Here is a 20,573-nt window from a genome sequence, read left to right as displayed (position 1 = left end):
CGCCTAATCCATGGACCTTAGGAAAGCTTACTTATAAAGTCTAGTTTCAGATTCAGGACAAAAAGCAGCTTTTTCTCTCTTTCATTTCCATTTCTCTTTTTATGCTTCTTCTGTTTCTCTTTCTCATTACATAGCGACGCAAACATAAGGCCAACATCGTGAAAGAGGCTTTAGAACTTTTGTTCTAATTTTATAAAAATCTAAAATACGATCACTTTGAAGCACAGAAATATTCGACTTTGTAGTTGAACCAGGATTCGGAAAAAGCTAAGAAAAATCCGTCGACATTGAATTCGAGTTATCGTGAAAAAACAATGACAATTTAATAACGCCCACAGTCGCCAGATTGGTCGGTTCGTCGAACCGTATAACATTTTGTCCATCTTCCATCCTTTCTTCTTTTTCCTGTCTGCCGTTACGAGAATTTAGGTCACCGGCACGGAGACGCGAGATATTGCTTACGAACCGAGAACAGTACGATGCAATCATCGAGCCAGCTTTTCCAGCTATCGCACTCTTACGAGTCCCGTTTCGTTTTTGTTTTCTTCGTGGACTAAGTTGCGGTTCTCGCGGAATACCAGCTCGCAACCGCGAATTACTCCCACGTTTTGTATATTTCTTTTGGTCGCAGTTGCAAGACGCTTTAGAACGTGAATCCTCTGGCCCAAAAACTCTCAGTTCTTTACTTATTTTAGGGTAAGTAGGTACTTTTTGTTCAATTTATTACTTTTTATTTAATGCATTATTCTTCTTTCTTTTGGAAGTGATACTTCACTTGTTAGAAGCAATAATTATTTTGTAATAAGTGTCAAAATAAAAATCCTATTGAATATCGAGGCTTATTAATATTACGTATAATTTGCTGTATAAATATTGTTGTGATCTCTGCGAAATCTCTTGCACTAAATAGCCTCGTAGCTTCTACGTAAATATATTTTCAGATTTGTTTCAATCACGGTATTCAATCCTCATTATCTGATGACTCTTAAAAGTGTTTCTATAAATGTTCTAATACATTCATCAGCTACTATAACTTGAAATTTGTTTTACTCACCGAATATTATAACGCATATTGTACCCTGATTATCTGATACATTTCTGCGTTTATGGTGTATTCTGTGCATTTTTGTACCTTTATATTTTTATCAATGAGAGTTGATTAAACGTTTCGTTTACCGTTTCTCACCACCCCTCAATAAGAAGTTTAAAACGAGAAAACGAGCCAGAAGTCGATTAAACGCGCCAGTTCAAAGGCTATCGCTTCACGACCTCGCTCTCAGTGTTCGTGCTTTACCTGACAAATCAACAAGAACTTAATTTATGAGATCGATCTCCCATACGTAAATTTCACTGTTGTAGCGGCACATAAGTTAGAGAACAATTTGAATCATGTTGTTTTGCCTCGGAGTATCAACATCGTTAGGACATACATAATGTAATAATAAATAAACTCCGGGTAAAACAATGTTGCCGCTACGTGCAACCTAAGACGAATTTAAATTTTCCGATACTCCCCCGACCAGTATAAATAAACGAACACGATCATAAGGCGACCAGTTACTCAGTTTCAGTCTCGAGAGATCTTTAGCGAATCAATTAGTACCGAGCGTTTTAGCGAACATTATTTTAACAACCCTTAGCGAGCAATCTACGGTTAACTCTATATTTATTAATTATTTTTAAATACATTTGACGGTTTCAATATCTGGTAATTTCGTCATTTAAACAACAACTCGACCAACCATCCTCCACACTGTTGTTGACAAAAACAAAAGGGAAAGAATAAAATGAAAGAATAAAACGAAAAAAGAATTAACGAACGTTCATCGAGGACGTGCTGCTGATTTTCAGCATAACTTTTTTTTATTTTCCGAACTCGTCCATGCGTATTTACTCGCTTTTGTTCCGTTCTGTTATTGCCTTATGTCGCTTCAAGAGGAGAAAATATTCGGTGGAGGCGAGCGTTCGAGGCGGACGAACAAGCAACACGGAAACGTTATTGTTACACCACCGATTGCAAGGTAAAGGCAGTGATGAATAGAAGTGTGGTTCTTCAAGCTTGATATTTCGCGTGATTCACGCTCCTAATGGTCCGTTTTTCCTCGGCCTGACTGGATATGACGCCGCATAATGCGTTCTTAAGTGGTGGCCGATAAGAATCTCGGTTGAATAATTTATCCCGGAGCTTCTTCCCTACCGGGACAGAATACGGCGACATACTTGTAAATAAGACGAAATGAAAAATGAAGACGAAAGTAGAGAAAACATTTACTTCTTACCTCACTTTTTCATTTTGTAGAAAAGCAATTTTTTATCCGCTTTATCGGTAAAATCTAAGCTGCTTTATCGAACAATTAGTCATTGATAGATAAAAAGATTGTAAATATTCATTCTCTAATATTGAAAAATTGTTGACGGAATTTTACTATTTTTCTCTATCAAATGCCATCGATTCAATTTTCCGTTAAATACGTTATACGTAGATATATTTGTGTGTATTATTTATGATGCACATACGATCATTCGTGTTCAAAAAAGAGAAAAAAATCCGTCAATTAAAAACTCAATTAAAAGAGATGGAGGCGATGGATATCGTAACTCGTTCCTTTGAATTCGAACAGCAAAGAAAATTGGATACAATACCCAGACAGATTTTACCGTCTATCGCGTTTGTCCTATCGATATTTCGTTTACTCCTCATTGCTCTCCATTTCCATGAAATACTTTCGCCTGATCGGTATCGGGCGCCATTGAAATTCCAACCGGAAACTCCGACCGGGAATGTTTCTCCGGTTATCTCAATCCTTGTCGAATTTATTCAATTTCCTCGACCCTTCTACTGTCCCATTCTTAAATTACACAACGGACGTCAATAGCTCAGCACAACGATCGTTTCGCAATCTTAGTGCTTTCGCTTTCTAAGTAAATGCAGCTTTACTGTAACTGGATTTACCGCGCCACTTTAACTGCTGCTGTAAACTTCATTCTCTCTCTAAAGTCTTGATAACTTATTATTTAACAAGTAACTACTTTAGTAAGAGCGGAATTGTCATGCTTTATTACGATTGATTCGGAGAAAATTATTCTGTTTATTGCTTATTGTCTCAAGAAAATTGTTTCTTCGCTTCGTAGTTTATTCGTACTTTCTATAACTATATTTTCTATTGTAGACAGGTTAACGAGGCTAGTGCATATGAAAAATTTCGCTTCTTACCAAGTATAAACTTAAGCAACTAATACTGCTTACTAAATTTCCACTTATCGTTAATCGTTAATTACTACGTGAACAACTATTTTGTTAAAGATTTAATTAATGATTACGATTATACATTGATAGTAATTACTATTACATCAGCGATATTAGGACACAAGTTTTCTGTATAGCTTTCTCTTATAATAGATTTCCTGCAGGATTTAAGATATAATTGTAAGTAGTACAGATCCATTTTGATCAACCAATCTTGCGTCATGAAATATTGTCCTCTCAAACACAATGTTGCTCGTACGTAATTTCTTCACAATTTTACACATTGTTTTGAAATAAAGGTAACTAATTCTATTACTTTCAGATTTACAAAAATCTAAAAAGTTCAGTTTAAGAATTGAAAAATTCTCTGTAGTGTACGGTTTACTTACACCATAGGTGTAAGAATGAGAAAGTTCTAGCAAAATTGCAAATACCTCACGATAGATGTTATCAAACCTACAAATATATCGAGATCGACGGTTCCTTTCTTGGGATTTTTCCATCCCGTTCCTGGAAAAGATTATTTGATCAGACAGTTCTTCTCGAACGGGCAAGCAAACCGCCTGCTGGTTAATTAAGTTTATTCAGCGCTGCAGGGGCGAGGTAATCCGCGAAACCAGGAAATCGTCTTAATAACTAGCCGCGGCCAATTAAACTCAAGATAGCCCGAGGGATTCGTCAGGCTGTTGCTTGGAGTTCCCCGCGGTCGTCAAAATGATCAAACATCGAGCATTCGATTTTTCGGTTTAACACTCTATTTTCACTGAAACGAGTTATGGAACTTCATAAACTGAAAAAGCAAACACGAGTGTTTTCAAAAGAAATTTTCTGAACAGGTACCATCTTTTACTTAATTAAAGAATATTTGTAGAGAAGTTTTTGAGAACATAGCAAATAGCAACGATAGGAATGACGGAACGTTCGATAAAGCTATAGAACACTCCCTAAGAGGAATTACTTGATTAAGGGTACTTTACGTACGTACATTCGCACATTCATCTTACCAAGTATGACGGATATCCTACATATGACATCACATGAAACCACGTTAACATAGAATTCTCACAGGCTCTCGCCTGATGATCTCACTCGTACAGATACGACACAGATACTTTGATCTAACATCTGCTGTTCTCGTGCTTAAGGCATGGGTTTATTAGGAATCTTTACTGGAAGAATCTACTAGCAAACTGTATGTGCAAACTGCCAGCCATAAATATCATGACACTTAATGTAACCGAACAGAATGTGTTATTTCATAGAAATTCGAATATTTTTCATTGCTGTTATTTATTCAATTTCTTATCTCAATTTTATATCCTCAATTTCATTGCGCGAAGAACATAATTACTAATTCTTTATCATGTCGTTATTTTATATACCACCATATAAAATGTGATTTTTATGTCCAACACGTATGAAAATGGTTTTTTCAATTCTATGTCAACGTATGAAGTTTCATTAGAACTAGCGCGGACCTCTCGTCAGATCCCACAGACGTGGGACTACGAGTGTTTGTCGTTCAAATAGAGGACAAGGGTCCAAGAAAGAAGACTGTGGGAAAATACAAAGGGCGTCTTTGTGAAGGAGTGGCTACTGCTTTTCCTGCTAAGCCCTTGGAGTAGATTTTTGACTGGCTTTTGTCTTCTGCGACTTTCAAAGTAAGTAGAGTGAGATACTGAACCTCGTAGAACTCGAAGATGGATTCACCTTCGATGGATTCGGTTGTCTTTGTCCATTTGTTGTTATAATTGTAACATCGTTCGTAATAAAAAGCTTCAAGAATTTTACCTTCGAAATTTGTCCATTTGATGGCGTTATTTTTTCCTGGGCTGGTTTCTGGATAAAGTTACAGAAAATAAAGTTCCAGGAATTATTCCCTAGCGCGGATTGCGTTAAAATATGGGACTGAATTTTGCAACTTGAAACTTTTACTGGTATTTCTGTCTCGTTTGCTTGTGAGCAGAATCTCGTTAAATATAATATGGAGAGCGTAACGTAAGTACATAATTATAGGTTCCCATAGGACGTCTAATAACTAGTGGTATATATCAAACAAAATATAAAATGAAATTTTTCTTTACAAACCTTTGTTTTCTTGTCTTGAGAAGATGCCAGAGGTTAACAAATATAATTTATATGTTTTTACAGAATATTCAGTAACTAATGATACAAGCAAGAATACAATGTACGTATATACAAAACGATAATTCGAACTCATAAAATAAAATTTTGTCGTACGACACTTCGTCTTCAATCCTTTTCAGTCTATACACTTTTCCAATTTTCCATTCCTTAAATAAATTACGAAATAATTAAAGGTAAAAGAGATAGTTCAGGGGATTATAATTAATCAAACTTAAGAAAGCTAGAAATGAAATCAAACAACCGGGAAAAATAATTATGTATAAAGGCACGAAGAAAGTTCCTGTTTCGAAAGCAAAGTGAAACTACCTTGTTCGTTGTGAAATTAAAGGGAGGAGCATCGAAGGGGTTCGATTCGAAGTTTCGCGAGTTGCTTCCTGCAGAAAAGAGCGCCGGTAATCCTTGTACGCGTAACTCGGCTACAAAGGAAGAAATTTAATTAGTATAGTAATCTTGTGACTGTGCCAGTCGATTGTTTGCAACAGTAGTCTTGATAAGACGAGCAATCTCTCTTTCGTCGGGAGTAAACTTTATCAGGCATATTCTGAGTTCGCTCCTCGTTTTCCTGTTTCGAGATAACACTTTCCAAAGCGTGCTCTGTCGTTTCTACATTAATTAAATTTCATAGCCCCACCCGTGAGTGGTGTAACGAGCGGGAAGCAAGAAACTTGCAGTGAGAACTGAACCTTAACGACACGAGTAAGGGGAAACTTTTCTAAGAGAAGTCGCGAGAATAAAAATAGAAATATTTTTGTTCCTAACTACTGTTCTAGACTTTGTTCTTTAATTTCTTTTTTATGGAAGATCGAAGTGCCTTTTAGAAATTAATAACTTACACCGGAACTTTCAATTTTAATTTTTCAATATTAGCAATCAATGACTGTGACGAGAGGACTCTTAAAGAAATTACAAAATTACTAAAAATTATTCTATTATTTCTCCTACGATGATTAAAATGAAAAATGTCTGAACATTATTTCTAAACTGCGCACAGAAAGATTATTATAGAAACTACATAGAATCATCTCGTTTATTCCTTCTGTTCATAGCATTATTTTTACCATTCAGCAAAGTTAATAATATAGTTTACAATACTGCAGTGATAAATATTTTGCCAAGCATAGATTATTCGGTTTCCAGCGTTACAATGACAGCCATCATTTCTAATTTTTAATGTCGCTTTGAATAATGGCGGTATATCATTGCAATGTAAAAGTATCTGTTTCTATTACATAGCGAAGAAGAAAAACAAAGAATTGCGTGCAGAGGAGAGCTATTTCGTTATGATTAACGCGAACTTTCTCTCCTTATTAACTCCTTAATTTTTTCTTTCTTACCATTAACTTCCAACCATTTCTTCTCATTAAACAGGAAGACCCATTCGTACACTCATCGCTCCCCTTGAATTAATTTAATACCAACGACAAAAGAGCTGGATAAAATCGTGTTAAAAAAACACGTTACGCCTCTATTAAATTCATTATCCCTTGACAATTAGCTCTTATAAAATGAGTAATTGCTTACAAAGAGAATTTGTACATATTAACAATCCTTAATTACTCCCACTGCGTGAATATCGATTAATTAAATTAAAACCGAAATATGCATTCGTATAAATTATTATTTTTAAGAAGTACACGGGGGCCGAAACAAACGGAGATATTTCATTGTCAATTTCATCCGCAACGCTCTTATTTTAATGAGTTATTGTTTATTTCAACTCCAATATATTATATCGTACAAGTGACTGGTGAATTTTTGTTGAGGGATTCAAGTGTGTTTGCACCAGGGATATGTAAATGAAGAACGTCTAAATAGTAGGAAAGAGATGTAAATGAAGAGAGTAGTTCAAGATCGCCGGAATTAAACAAATTCTGAAACTCCGTACGTAAATAGAACAAATCATTTGTGTTAGAAATGACTTTTTTTGTTCGTGTCATAGTATGATTTTATAAGGAAGAAATTATCCTCTGTTGCATGAAATTGATAGGATTATTCTTACAATGCTCAATATATGTGACCTTTATAGTCTGCTGTTTCAAAATAATGATTCTTAAAGATTGTTTATAATCACTCAATGATTTTCCATTTTTTAACCTAATCTAAATTTTTTACAAGTCTCCTGATGTAGATATATTTAAACACGAGTTGTATGTTAAATGTCTAAATATGTTCGTGAGCTACCGCGAAGGCAGAGTAAAGAAAGTTTAAAGGCTGAGCAGTACAAAAGAATGCCACGATTTTAGAAGATAGAACTATAATTGACAAGAACAACCAAATTATAGATAGATATAATATATGTGTTATCAACATGGTGAAAAATGTTTAGTATAACTATAAGTTACTATTAATATACTAATATCTAGCACAAATTTTAAACTTTCTCCTCACTCTCAATGTACCACCAGCACCAAAAATCTTCTTGAAAATTACCTCACTCCCTTCCTTTCCTTGTCAATATCAGACTCTGCTCGACACATTACGCATTACGGTAACGCGCACTCCGAAAAGAAGGTAGTGTTGCACGCGCGCGAAATAATCCGCGGCTTGTCCCGGAGCTTTCTGGCTTCAGGGGATGCGAATCTCTTCTCTCGCGTGTGCACACACCAGCATGGGAATAGGAATTACCATTTGTGGCCGTTTTTCCGGCGCCAACTTTTTCCAGACGAGGTGGCGTGCCGCACAATCGGCAAAGACCAGTCCCGGCATAGCCATTGTGCGCGGATATTGTGCGAGTACCAGCACGAGGCCTCTAATCTGCATACGAATGAAATCCGTTAGCCTCGAAAGCAAATCGGCCCCGGGAAAAAAGTAAATAAGAAGATAAACGCGAGCCTGTGCGCGCCTTTTTTTTTATCTTCTCTCTTCAGCTCGTTGCCTCTATCACGGCCAACGATGTCTGCAGTCGTTGCTGCACCGACAAGTGGCTCTCATCACGTGTTCGCCGGCGAATTATGCTCCATAGATGTCCTCGATTTACCACGGACTCTTGCTCGCCGGCTAAAGGATCACACTCTTAATTGCACTTTCTATGTCCCTCACTCTTCGTTTTGCTCGTTCTCTGCCGTTTCAAGGGGATAGTTTCTCGAGTTGACCGAGCAATCCCGAGGCTACTTTGACGTTATCCAGATTAACAAGTTGAAAGAATGCAGATACGTTGATATTTACAGATAAGTTTTCAGGAAAAAGTAGGAGAAAATTAATGACTGAAGGCAATAGTTATTATTTTCTTATTTAGATAATATCTATTTATTTGTTTGTGTTAGTTTACTGAGATACAATTACTTTATAGCGATTTTATAAATCTTCCCTTTCTCCGATAGATATTTTTATGTTTGTATTATATATCGTACTAGAGCTGAGAATCTCTTCATTTGTATGTGATTTCCAATTTTTAAGAGTATTAATTGTTGTCGACAAACATCTAGGAGAGTGACGCGATCTCCTACGTGCCTCGACTGCACGGTCGAAAGTTTTCTCATAAGAAAGTTTTGGGATAGCCCCTTTCTAATTCTTCGAAGTGCTCGATGAAGTATTACCTTTGAGTACGATATAGACACGAGAAAATTCTCAATATTAACGTCGTGGAAATATCCAGGGATTCCAAGAGTCTTTATCTCCTTAAACTTTGGCTCGCGATAAAATGAGAATCTGAAGACTAATGAAATCACTATGATTCGACGTATACTAAATAAATACATAGGATAACTGTAAACTCCCTGTTGTTAAGTATTAGGACACCAGTATCAAAGAAATGATTAATAGATCAGAATTTTATACTCAAGCATGCGTTGACAGTTTCTTTAATCTAAATTCTATAAAGAGAATCGCAGATGAACCAGATAGAACATTCCAAAAACTAAAAAGTTTTATAAGGTGGTCTACAGCATGCATGAAGCCAAATAACTGAAATAAAATCATAATATGAGTAATAAAATTGATGAAGATAGTGATCAAAAGACGCAACAGATGTACATAGGCAAGAAGAGAATTTATTTTATTACATCAAGTTAATAAAATTGTTATAATATTGAATACATGAGTCGTTCATAGTCTAACGTTTCAAATGAAATAATTGTTCTTAATATTTTAATAATAATTTGCCGAACTTACTTAAGCTTTCGAATTTTATAAATGTCCCAATACTTGTGAAGGAGGAGTGTATCAACGAAAACCTCGCCAAACAAATAATTTTTTCTTATACAAAATGAAACTCACCTCCATGTCAAATCGAATTCCATCGTCAATCAATTCCCTATCCTTTTCGCCATGAATCGACTATCCGAAAATCTCCGATCGTCTTTATTACAATTTTTGATGCTGATGAGACTTTTCCCTACAGTGAAGGGTCGTAGAGAGGAAGGGAAGAGGGAAAAGGAAGCTCCCGAACTTCTCCCTAACTATCGTCAGCGAGATGCTGGCTGATAAGCGCGGTCATTGTTTCCGCGACCTCTTTCGCATCTTGAGCACCGGTGTCGCAGCGAAATGATAAAACGTCCCAGTTGCCTTGCGCTCGACTGGCTCGCGCGAAACTTCCTTCGTTTCGCGAAGCCTAACCGAGGCTACGGACGTGCCTAGACTTGGGATCTTAGGACGCCGCATTCGTAGGACGCCGACGCAAATTACCAAAAACCTTTGGCACCGCGAACGATTGCTCTTCGTTCCGCTTGCGAGCCAATTCGTCTACTCTCGGCCGCAGTTGAGCCGAACGTGGAGAAAATTCCGGATGATCTGCTTGATTGTCGCTTGGACCAACGAGCGAAAGTAGAGAAAGAAAGAGAAAGAAAGAGATATGACGAATGCGCCAAATAACTCGATCGATTTGATTGATGCGGGAGTAATTTTTTTTGATAGTTGAATGATAATCGGTCTTCGTTCGATTTGTTATTTTACTGATGGATTTGTAGGTGTGGTAGATGTAGTTGATAAATCGAGAAGGATAGTATTGGTCAGACGTGATTTGTGTTATAGTAGCAATATACAAATGTTGATTTTGAATTATTACTAACCAAAATTATTATATTAATAACTAAGCTAGTTATATTTTTGCGATTCGTTTGATTTAATTCATATGATTTTTTTGGTGGATGATAATTGGTTTTTATTCGATTCGTTATTTCATTGAGAATTCTCTAGATTTAGTCAACGTGCATAGATGATGATTCGCGAAGTTGTATATTAAAGTTTGGAAGTATTTGGATACACTTTGGTCGATTTGCGATAGCGATATATAGATATTAACGAATTAATGATCGGAGTTACTTATCGAAAGAAATAAGAAGAGCCAGTTAGTCCGTTCACGTTGCGAAATCAATATTTGGAGTGCACGTGTACTCGGCGGAATTTAAAATGATCTTCCTGGAAACCGAAATTTCTTATAGAGTAGCTCGAGTTCCGAATCTCGTCGAACTGTTTTCAACGAAAATTTGCATTATTCTTATTCCTAAACTTTCGTACCATTCTACATAAGTTTTTGCCTCTGAGATTTATTCACTTTTATCTTCGTCAAATTTCCCTAATAAGGAAGTTTGAAAAATTACTGAGTGCACCGAAACTAAGAGTTTCGGAATCATCGAGTTTTTTTTTAGAGAAAACGCGGGACAGCTGGAATGGAAAGTGGAAAAGTTTGGTAAACAGCGTCCCAGAGAAAACGGAGTGATGTACAGGCACTGCAATTTCGAATGTCGCTTCTTTCTCCCATGGACACTGGATCCTTTTTAATGAAACCCTTTTTGAGTTTCGTAAATAGATGAAAACTCGGAGGAACCGAGATTCGCTGCAATTTCTCCCTGGCGTCACGCAAATAACTCTTTAAGAATTGTTCCCTTCCACTGAACTAAATACGAACGACGAATACTGGTGTCTGGCTTTTTGTTTCTGATTCAACAACCGGGTGTTGAAAAAAATGCTATTACATATAAATCCCAATCAATCTTTTGGAAAATTTAATAAATTCTTGGGTATAATTTTTTGATATAATATGAAATCGCGAAAGTGGCTTCTTTTAAATAATACTTAACAGAAAGTTTTCTATGGGAATAAACATAAAGCTACTTATACTACTAATAAGAGAGAATAAAGTTTCATAAATAATTTAATTTCATCGATAAAAGAATTTAAACTTCATAATAACATTATTATTCATTCTTTCCAAATACATTTCATTCGAACTAAATTTAAACATAAATTGCTTTTATAACTTTAACTTTACAAAATAAACATCCGTTAAGGATGTTGAAAGTACATTTAAAATGAAGGTAGAAGTTTTAAGAATGTTGAAGCATGTCATAATTCATCACACTATCGCCAGGTTAATTACTTCAACCTTTTACCTACTCCTCCGAATTGATATAAAAAGATCTCGTTAATTGTTCAGTATTCGCCCCAATATTTAATTACCCGAGCCCCGATCCCTAACTTCAGGGACCCTCAATGTAATTCCATAACATTTATTTTCCAACGCGTTTCATTTTCTAATTTTTCACTCGACGAATTCTGGAATGTGTTTCATTATTCGTTCCCTTCACAGAATTCTTAAGAAGTTAAGCACGAAGGGCGGACAAATATTTGCCACGCGGTAATCAACATTATCCCGGTGTTACGTCGAGTCGTTAATGGAGAATGAATAGAAAGTTTGAAACAATAGAAGATTAATGATATGGAAGAAACCAAGAATTTTTTTTTACAGACTTTGTGAAGTGATAGGCAGGGATTCCAGAATTGAATAACTGTTAGTATTAAGTCTGCTGGTCTGGTTAGTTAACTCAAGATCTGGATAATTGATTTAGATTCCTAGAGGGATAATTAATTCGTTTAGCAGTTTACATTCGTAGATGTAACGATCCGACGAATATGCACACAGAAGGAATTGTGTAAATACTTTACCAGAGTTTCAGAGGAAAATAATGAATTAACTACAATATGTTAATTGCTGTACAATTTTCTAATCTAAATAGAAGTAAAAGAATTTGAAGTAAATTAGCTCTAAATTTGACTTATGGGATCTTTCATAACATCGAGTGCAGATAGATTCTACCAGTCCTTCGTATTTGCCTGTTACATAGATTCTTATTACATAAGTACTATTACCCGATATAAAACGCCTACGTAGAAAATAAATCTCGGTATGAAGACAAAGCAGGCGTCAGCTATTCTCAGAAGTGAAAACAACATTGTCAATTACGAATTTATTCTCTTCGTCTTGTTTATTTATCTGCCCCATTCTATCCGCCTACGTTTCGACTTCTGAAAACCAACGAAAGGTACAAATAAAGTTCATTTCATTCTACGAGATTAATATCCGTATAAGATACGAACGGACGAGAATAATGTAACTCCGTGAAACTGAAGCGATCTTCGCTTTTTGGTTCGCAATTCAAGCTAAACATCAAGTTGCAAGAACAAGTACCATACAGTTTCCAGAATCTTCAAGATTCTTCCCTTCGTCACCCAGTTTCAAAATCTGGCGACAAACAGAGGCCACAAATCAAGCCCTTGGCGTCTGTTCTCTAGGACTTTCTTCCTCTCTGACCTACATTCTTCCAGTAAACGTTGAGGGAAAAAGGACAAATTGCGACTAATAAACGAAACGTGCAAGCTGCACGCGGCAACATTTGCATTTGTAGCGATCTGCTATATTTGTGAGGGTAAACCTGCATCTAAATGTGAAAAAAAACGTGGTGAACATCGTTCTACACTCTAGAATCCGCATTTTCAATCTGTGAGGTAGATTTGTTAAATAAATAAATAAGTTGGAAACATTTTTGATGCTAGTTAAATATTAATTTACAATTAGAATTGAATCGAATCTTAATAAGACATAATCTTCTCTGTATAACAGTACGTTCCAGAAATGCAAACATATTTTTAAATCGTCCATGCGTGTGACTTTAATTGCTAAAGAAAACGATTCCCATTGTTTATAAAACGGATAATTATCCATGCAACCCCTCATCAAAAATTCTTCGACTGTCCTAATACTGACCTTCTCAGTGACATCTACGTTTGTTCGCCTGGCTCCTCAAGTCAGGTCCGCCGAGGCCGGGATGTCGCTGGCACTGTAACGCGGTAACTCTGTTTGTTTGCCAGGATGCACTTCACTAAACGTACCGCGTTCCGTTGGTTGCATCGCGGCCTGTAATCGTTTGTCAGCAGGATTCACTGTTTCACTCATGTTTAAGGCTGTGTTTTCACCGTTCATCGCTCGATCGAACGGGACACGTCGGTAATCGAACGCTGGAAAGACGGCTGATTCATCGAATCTCAGAGGAACTTTCGTTATCCTCTTGAATCTTAGACGAACTACGGATTATTCACGTCCCCTTTAAAAGCGCGCGAATATTCACCACGTTATTCATCATGTATCTATCGCCTCTTTACAACTCCACAGTAATGTTAGGCCAATGGGTTGGAATCACTTGGTGGTTGTCGCGGTTGATGAAGAGCGGCAATCTTCGATTTCCGCTCCAAGTACGCGATTCTTTACCTCCTCAATGATGGTACTTTTCGATCGTCTCGTCCTGCTTCAACTTTTATCCAGCTCCCTAACTGCGGTCCGGCGTCGCGAATCGCTCTCGACACCAGGCGATATCGATCCGTTCTCCGCGTTCACCTCTCCTTCTTTTCTTCTCCGTTATCGCGCTGGCTCTCAATGCCAGCCGTGCACACGATTCCACTGTTCGATTCGCGTGGAACGTGTCCCGCGACCGCGCCGATACTCGTTAATATTTTAGAATTTTATCGACCCGCACGATATAACGCGCGCGTCCGCGCCTCGCGATCGCTCGCAGAGATTTCACACACCTGACGAGACGGCGGGAAACCCAGAGTGGCACCGTCCTTTTCCTCGTCTTCGTTTTCTCGGTCTTCGGGATGGTTCGCCCTCTGAAATGTCACTGGTGATTCCCTCGTGAACGCACGGCTGCAGGCTACGACGCGTTAACTGGTCGAGTTATTTCCTCCTTTGACGAAATTTTCAGGAAATTTCACGAGCTCTCTAGGGGCTCGAGGGATAGGGACAGAAGTTTCTCGAAGACATGACCGTTGCGCATCGAGGGACGACGCTGCTCTTAAGCACCTTTGGAATACCGTGTTTAGAACTTGACGATGTTTGACGCACGATTGTCGCTGGCAAGTTTCAGAGGATTATCGGTCCTGTTTAAGGAACCGTACTTTAAGCATCGTTTGTGCAGGATGTCTTGTTTAAAGTAAACTGTTTAAACCACCCCTAATGCTTAGTAGTAAGCTTACTGCTTTATTAAAAATAAAGACAAAGTGGAAATTACTAATAAGATGAGATTGTTTTATTAAAATAATGATTATTTTCAATAATGCTTTGTTCCGCGTGTTAATTTCTCTGGTTACTCTTTAATGGATCGAGATAATAAGAAGTATTGAGTTATTAATTACTGAACGATTTATATTGTAATTTATAATGTAAGAATCTTTTTCTTTTATGATCCAATTTTAATAATTCATTTCTTATAATTCTTGTATAATAATCCTTGATTTTGATGATGTTTAATAAAATATTGTTTATTACTAAAGAAAAGGGTTAAAACAGTATTATTTTGAATTCCTAACATTATCCTTAAAATAGTATAATAAAATTATCACAAACAAAATATCTTTAAGTAAGTCACTCTCCTAGACAGTACACTACCAACATTATTTTGTACGTGAAGTCATAAAGAATTTAATATCGCTATCAATAAGATACTACAGGTCATTTTGAATTTTATTTTATTTCTTTCGATTGTTACAGAATACGATTTTATAGAGATGATTCTGTGTTTAGGCTTGAAAATAATCCGACTGAGTGGCCGAGCAATTAGTTAATTGAATACTTAGAAGTTAGAGTGATAAAATCTGATAACCTAGCTAGTGTTCCTAGCCCTGGCACGCATTTAAAAAATAACAACGAAAGAAAGAAAAACGCGGGAATATTTAATGGAGTTAATTAACTAATTTCGAAGTCCGTTTAAAGAGCTTACATTGCGTCTTTGGTGGAACACTTGCAACGGTGGAATAGTCGGGGTCTGCTGTTTTTTAGTCATGTAGAATGCTGTACGGAAACGGTGCAAAATAAGCGAAGAACTTGGGAAAAAAGCGCGACAACCCTTTGAAAACGAAACCGAGACAAAAGGAAGTCCGTGGCTACAACTGGTTGACATTTTTTGCCAGTGGGAAAATTATCGTGTCTTGTAGACATTTTAATTTTCTTAATTTTTTTCCTTTCTTCATTTTATTTTTAAATATCTTAATTTGAATTAAATATGAACAAGGGAAGTACAAGATTTTCGAACTATTCCTAATATGATAGATGAAATTTCGCACACTGGTAAATCTCATTATTTTACAATGAAGCAATTTATAGAAAAAGATGCGACAGTTTGAAAAGTAAGAAAAATATTCATCTACTAATTACATATATGAAATTATAAAGAAGTTTTCAAAAGTATGGTTTTTTTAACAAAAATGAAGAGGTTACGATAGATCGATGAAACGTGAAGCGATTTGCGTTTCGCGATGTCCATGCTGTTTCCTCTCGATACATAAAAACAGTTTTGTCTCCGATATTTTTTATCGTAGTAATGGTGAAACGGAAAATTGCGTGATTTGAACAAAAATTGCCTTTCATCGTTTCTTCCTCTGTTTCGTGTCGCGTCGAACGCGCGTTTTCTATCGCATACACGTGCATGTCACTGTTTCGCTTTGCGTACAGGCCGGTTCAGAAGATCCCACGGATTAACAAGAATCGCTTTTAACATGTGTGGTCGCGCGTTCGACAGACGATGAAAAATTTACACCGTTGAAATTGTTATTTGTACGCCCGAGAAATTATCTTTCGATGACAAGCGCCACTTCGTGCGTTCGCTTCCAAATGTAACTCAATCAAAAACCCTCGAACTGACATTTTTGTCGCTTTTTCACTCGGAAAATAATAAAAGATCTCGTGGCGTACGAGCAACTTCTGACGTGGCTCAATTTGAAAAAGGAACAATTTCGTAAAAATGCAATACGATAAATAGCGTAATAAAATTTTGAAACAACACGTGTAATTATTGTCGTTGATCTCCTTGTCCGTCTGAGTACACTTTCCTCCGTGAATGTTCGTTTTTGTTTAATGAAGCGGAGAAATGCAGATGTTTGAAGAAACTTGAAGATTGTACGCGACGAGGGGCAATAAAAGTAAATACAAGTTGGAGCGAGGATTTTAAAATTGTAGCTGCGATGTTAAAGAAATTTACGAGTGCCAGAACTAAGAGCTTGGTTTTGCTTCGTCGTAAACTGTAACGAAACGGGCTGGCTAGAATTTTTGCTACGTATCGTGGTTAAAAATGTCCGATGTTCCTTGTTTTATTTATATTTATCTGGAATATTGATTATTTGTAATTTCAATCTGTTCGGTGTAAAGGTACTGTTATTAAATTTCGTATGTCTACCTGTATATCTACAATTTCGGTGATGTCTATTCATTAAAAATGTAGATTGTACGTGATGTACAGAAACATTCAAAAAGTAATTATCATAATAATTAGAAAGTGAAATGCATTTCTTTTTTCCTTTCATTTCATCAGTTACGTTTATCAAAATCTGAACGCGTATAAACATCCACGGTTTAGTCATAATTAGGAAAACGACATCTTCGAAGTCAATCAATCAAATATGTACCTACACCAACAAACACCGTACGTCCAGCAATAAATCACGCCGAGAACATGTCAACGAAAGGAAGGAAAGTAGAAAAAGGAGAGGAAAGACAGAGTGACGAACTTTTTCTCCGCCGATCGCCTATCGATCAACGTGTTTGCACGGTATATATCTCTTTCATTCTCTCTTTATTGTTTCTTTGTGCGCAGAAGTAGTCGCCCGATTAAATTGTCCCAGGCGTTTTTTTCACCGCAAACAATATTTTATCACCGTGACGAGATCACGGCGCGGAATAATGGATGACACCTGGCACGATTAATTTTTCGCTCGTCGTTCAAAAACCATGCTACATAGTATCTATCGCTAGTAACTAATACCGATCACGATTGCTTGCAAAAAGTATCTCTCTGAATTTTTGATTCTCCATACGAATTTTTTACACTCTAACTTTCTCTATTCTCGCCGATATCGCTTCGCTGCAGACGAGCCGCTCGTAAATTCGTTTTGCGTCGACGAAGCGATATCCATAATCCGTTCTACCACGCTTTTCACCTTCCTCTTTTCTCTTCTACGGCAGCAAGACCTGCGCCTGTAATCCCGGCTTCGGAAATAAAGCGACAATAACGAGTTTATCGATTTCGCGTGGCGGTGTGTAAGAACCGTTAAAAAAAGCTTTTAACCCTGAGTAGAAGAGGAACTGGGAATTACGAATACTTATTGTAGCCAGTCTCCCATTCTTTGAGCGTATTCGTCGTGGTATTTAAGAAGCATGAACTTCCCAGTTGATGGCCGAACAACGAAACAAAACAAAAGCACTCGTTGGAAAAGTCAGAGTTCAACGACGGTGCACTTTCCCTTTCTCTGTATATACAACGATGTGAGGGAATTTTTTCTACCTATAGTCTACTGCTTGCCTACTTCGTTACCTTCCGATGGTTAAATTAAATTGTTCCTCGGCCACGTTATGCAGAGTAACCGGTAACTGGCGGTACAACTTGATGCAAGGTGATTCTACGTGAAAATAGAAATCGGACATATGGAATAAAATTGATTCATATGGCGCTTCGTTTTTTGAGAAAATCGAGTTTAATTGTTTGAGTTCCAACCAGCGCGATCGCGCTGTTTAGATTTGCGTCGAAAAGTCCCAGTACATTTGATTTTGTATTTCATAGTTATCTTCTTAATAATTTTTATTGAACAAAACTTGAAATATTTATAAACTAATAGTACGAATATATAATAATATAGATGTATTTCATAAAAATAACAAATACGACGAGCAATATTATGCCGCTTGTTTTTTTTTTTTTCGCAATCGATTGAATCAAGCGCTATCGCGCTGTTTCAGATTTTTCGATCCTGTTGTTTCAAAGACCCCTGGGACACAAACGGTTAAAAGCTTGTCAAGTATATATGTATACGACGATTAGCTAGAAACTACTCTACGTACGAAAATAAGCAAAGAATGTAGAGTAAAATTGTCTCGTTGAAGGCCTCGTTTTCTGAATTGTGGGAAACGATTTCTTTTATCAGTTATTTTGTCAATGATTTTTCATCAATGTTGTTCAAACTATACTTCTCTATGGAAGAACTTCAGATAACTAGGAAGTACGATAACATGTGTCCTTGTATTATTACATTCGTTTTCACGAATCAAAATGATACATCTTTTTATAATAAATACGTTAGGAATCGATAGAAGGGTTCGACATAAGATCTGGAAGCAAATGTTTCATTTGGTGAAACGTTAAAACCTGCGAGGAAAAAGATGCCAACGGGATTCTCCGAGATACGGTCACTCGTTTTTATCCCAAAGGAACGAAGGGAGGAAAGAGTTCTTGTGTCCCTTTTAGCTCTTCCTGAGGATCTTTAGGGATCATTGTCGTACCACCAACCTATATTATTTTTAGAACGTGTCGATATTTCTTTTGTACCGCTATGCTGGATTATTATTCCTAAACTGTATTGGGAATTGGACTTTTTCTATACTGAAGAAATTTAATTGTTTGTTAAGCGCTTTTGTAAAGAAATATTAATTTTGGTAACTTTACCATTGTAACACGCACTATCGCTTGAAACTACACGTTTCTTTAAACATTATGTTTAATAATGGTTAATTTCCTAATAAATATTAATTTTAATATTTCCATCATATGTGGATTAAACAAGAAAACGTATGATTTTCATTGTATTATGATTTATATCACGAAAGATGCAAATTTGAAAAATAAAGATCAAGTTTTGAAGACTGATCGTCCCAGTGAAGTTCGAACACGCTTATTAAACTAACGAGAGTCTGCTTTCGGATCTGGTTTTTTGAATTTTCTTAGTTAAGACGAAATCGTTTGCCCTCTCTGTACGGTTTAAAAGCCGATTAAGAATTCCAACTCTGGGTAAAAGCCTAGTAGCCATATTTCTTTCTAGTAATCTAGTTAAGTAATGAAAGAAAAACCACTGTTCTAATAGAAACATCGCGACTAATGGAGGGTGCCAGACATCCTGGGACTGTCTTTAAGAAATTAGGTCACACTGATTAGAATGTGTTCTTTTATAATTTCGCGGTAGAAGTTAATCTACTTAAACTTCATTACAATATTGCAATATCTAATTTTTTATTATGTACATTATCTTCAATCCACCTGTGTTCTATTAATTTTACGATAATCAACTACTATGTCATGTGAATGTTAATCATTAGCGTATTAGGAAGTCGAACAAATTTGTGCCGTGATACGATTATATCCCAAAAGTAGCATAATTCGAAATAATTCCGTGCTCCGTTAAAAGAACATGAAAGCTACTAAAGAGAAATTTCAAGATCTAAGAATGGAAAATAATAAAAATAATATTTGCCTATTGTACCCTAGATTTTTTTTCAGCAATCGAAATATTCAGGATTCCTTATCGTATACATAGGCTAATTTTATGAAACATTCAAAATCTTTTTTTTATTAAAATGATAGTGAGATTGAGACATAAAAATTCACGGCAGAGCAAATTACATTACTTTCTCTTGTAGGACATAAACTATAGAAATTCTCATTTCCTACGATGTCCCAAACAGGAACTGCAGAGAAAATCCTGAATATAATTACCGTGGTTTTAATTTAACTCGCGTTTAAACGTTCAAAAAAAGCCAGGATGTTGGTATTCCATGTACGAAAACATAAGGATGGTTAAGGAAACGTAGTTCACATGATCAAGATAATTCAATTACCAAAGAGAAATCCAGCATAAACCACTCCTAAACCAGAGGCGCGTATGATCTACGTAAGCAATTATATCGTGGCCCGGACAAATTTCCGTGGCCGCTCTCCTTAATGAAATACATTAATCCGCTTGGCAAAGCGATCAACGATTCAATCTCGACTCAATCCCGATCCCGCTCGACCACTTTCCATTATGGGCGTTAAACGAAGGCAGAAAAGAATGGAAGAACGTTTGAAAATTGCAAATCGCCACTCGACACGCGATCAAAGATACAAGGAACTTAAATCGTTACTCTTACATAGATTCATTAAAGTTAATG

General features: G+C 36.6%; 1 protein-coding gene across 7 annotated transcripts in view; it reads right to left on the bottom strand.

The window, feature by feature from the left end:
• Positions 1-20,573, bottom strand: part of SK (small conductance calcium-activated potassium channel) — a 229,694-nt gene that overhangs the window by 82,063 nt on the left and 127,058 nt on the right. Inside the window, exon 2 of one of the 7 annotated variants that reach the window (XM_069109895.1) lies at positions 13,377-14,319. The exons of 4 other annotated variants lie outside the window; for them this stretch is intronic. The gene's annotated coding sequence lies outside the window, so the exon portion shown is untranslated. The remainder of the gene's footprint in view (positions 1-13,376; positions 14,320-20,573) is intronic. 2 more of the 7 variants (XM_069109897.1, XM_069109896.1) reach the window with 2 other exon arrangements.

This window comes from Bombus flavifrons, chromosome 3 (assembly GCF_040668555.2).
Source record: "Bombus flavifrons isolate JBK064 chromosome 3, iyBomFlav1_principal, whole genome shotgun sequence".
Taxonomy (NCBI): Eukaryota; Metazoa; Arthropoda; class Insecta; order Hymenoptera; family Apidae; genus Bombus; species Bombus flavifrons.
The sequence above is the reverse complement of the archived record's forward strand: the minus strand, read 5'-3'. Positions and strand labels throughout refer to the sequence as shown.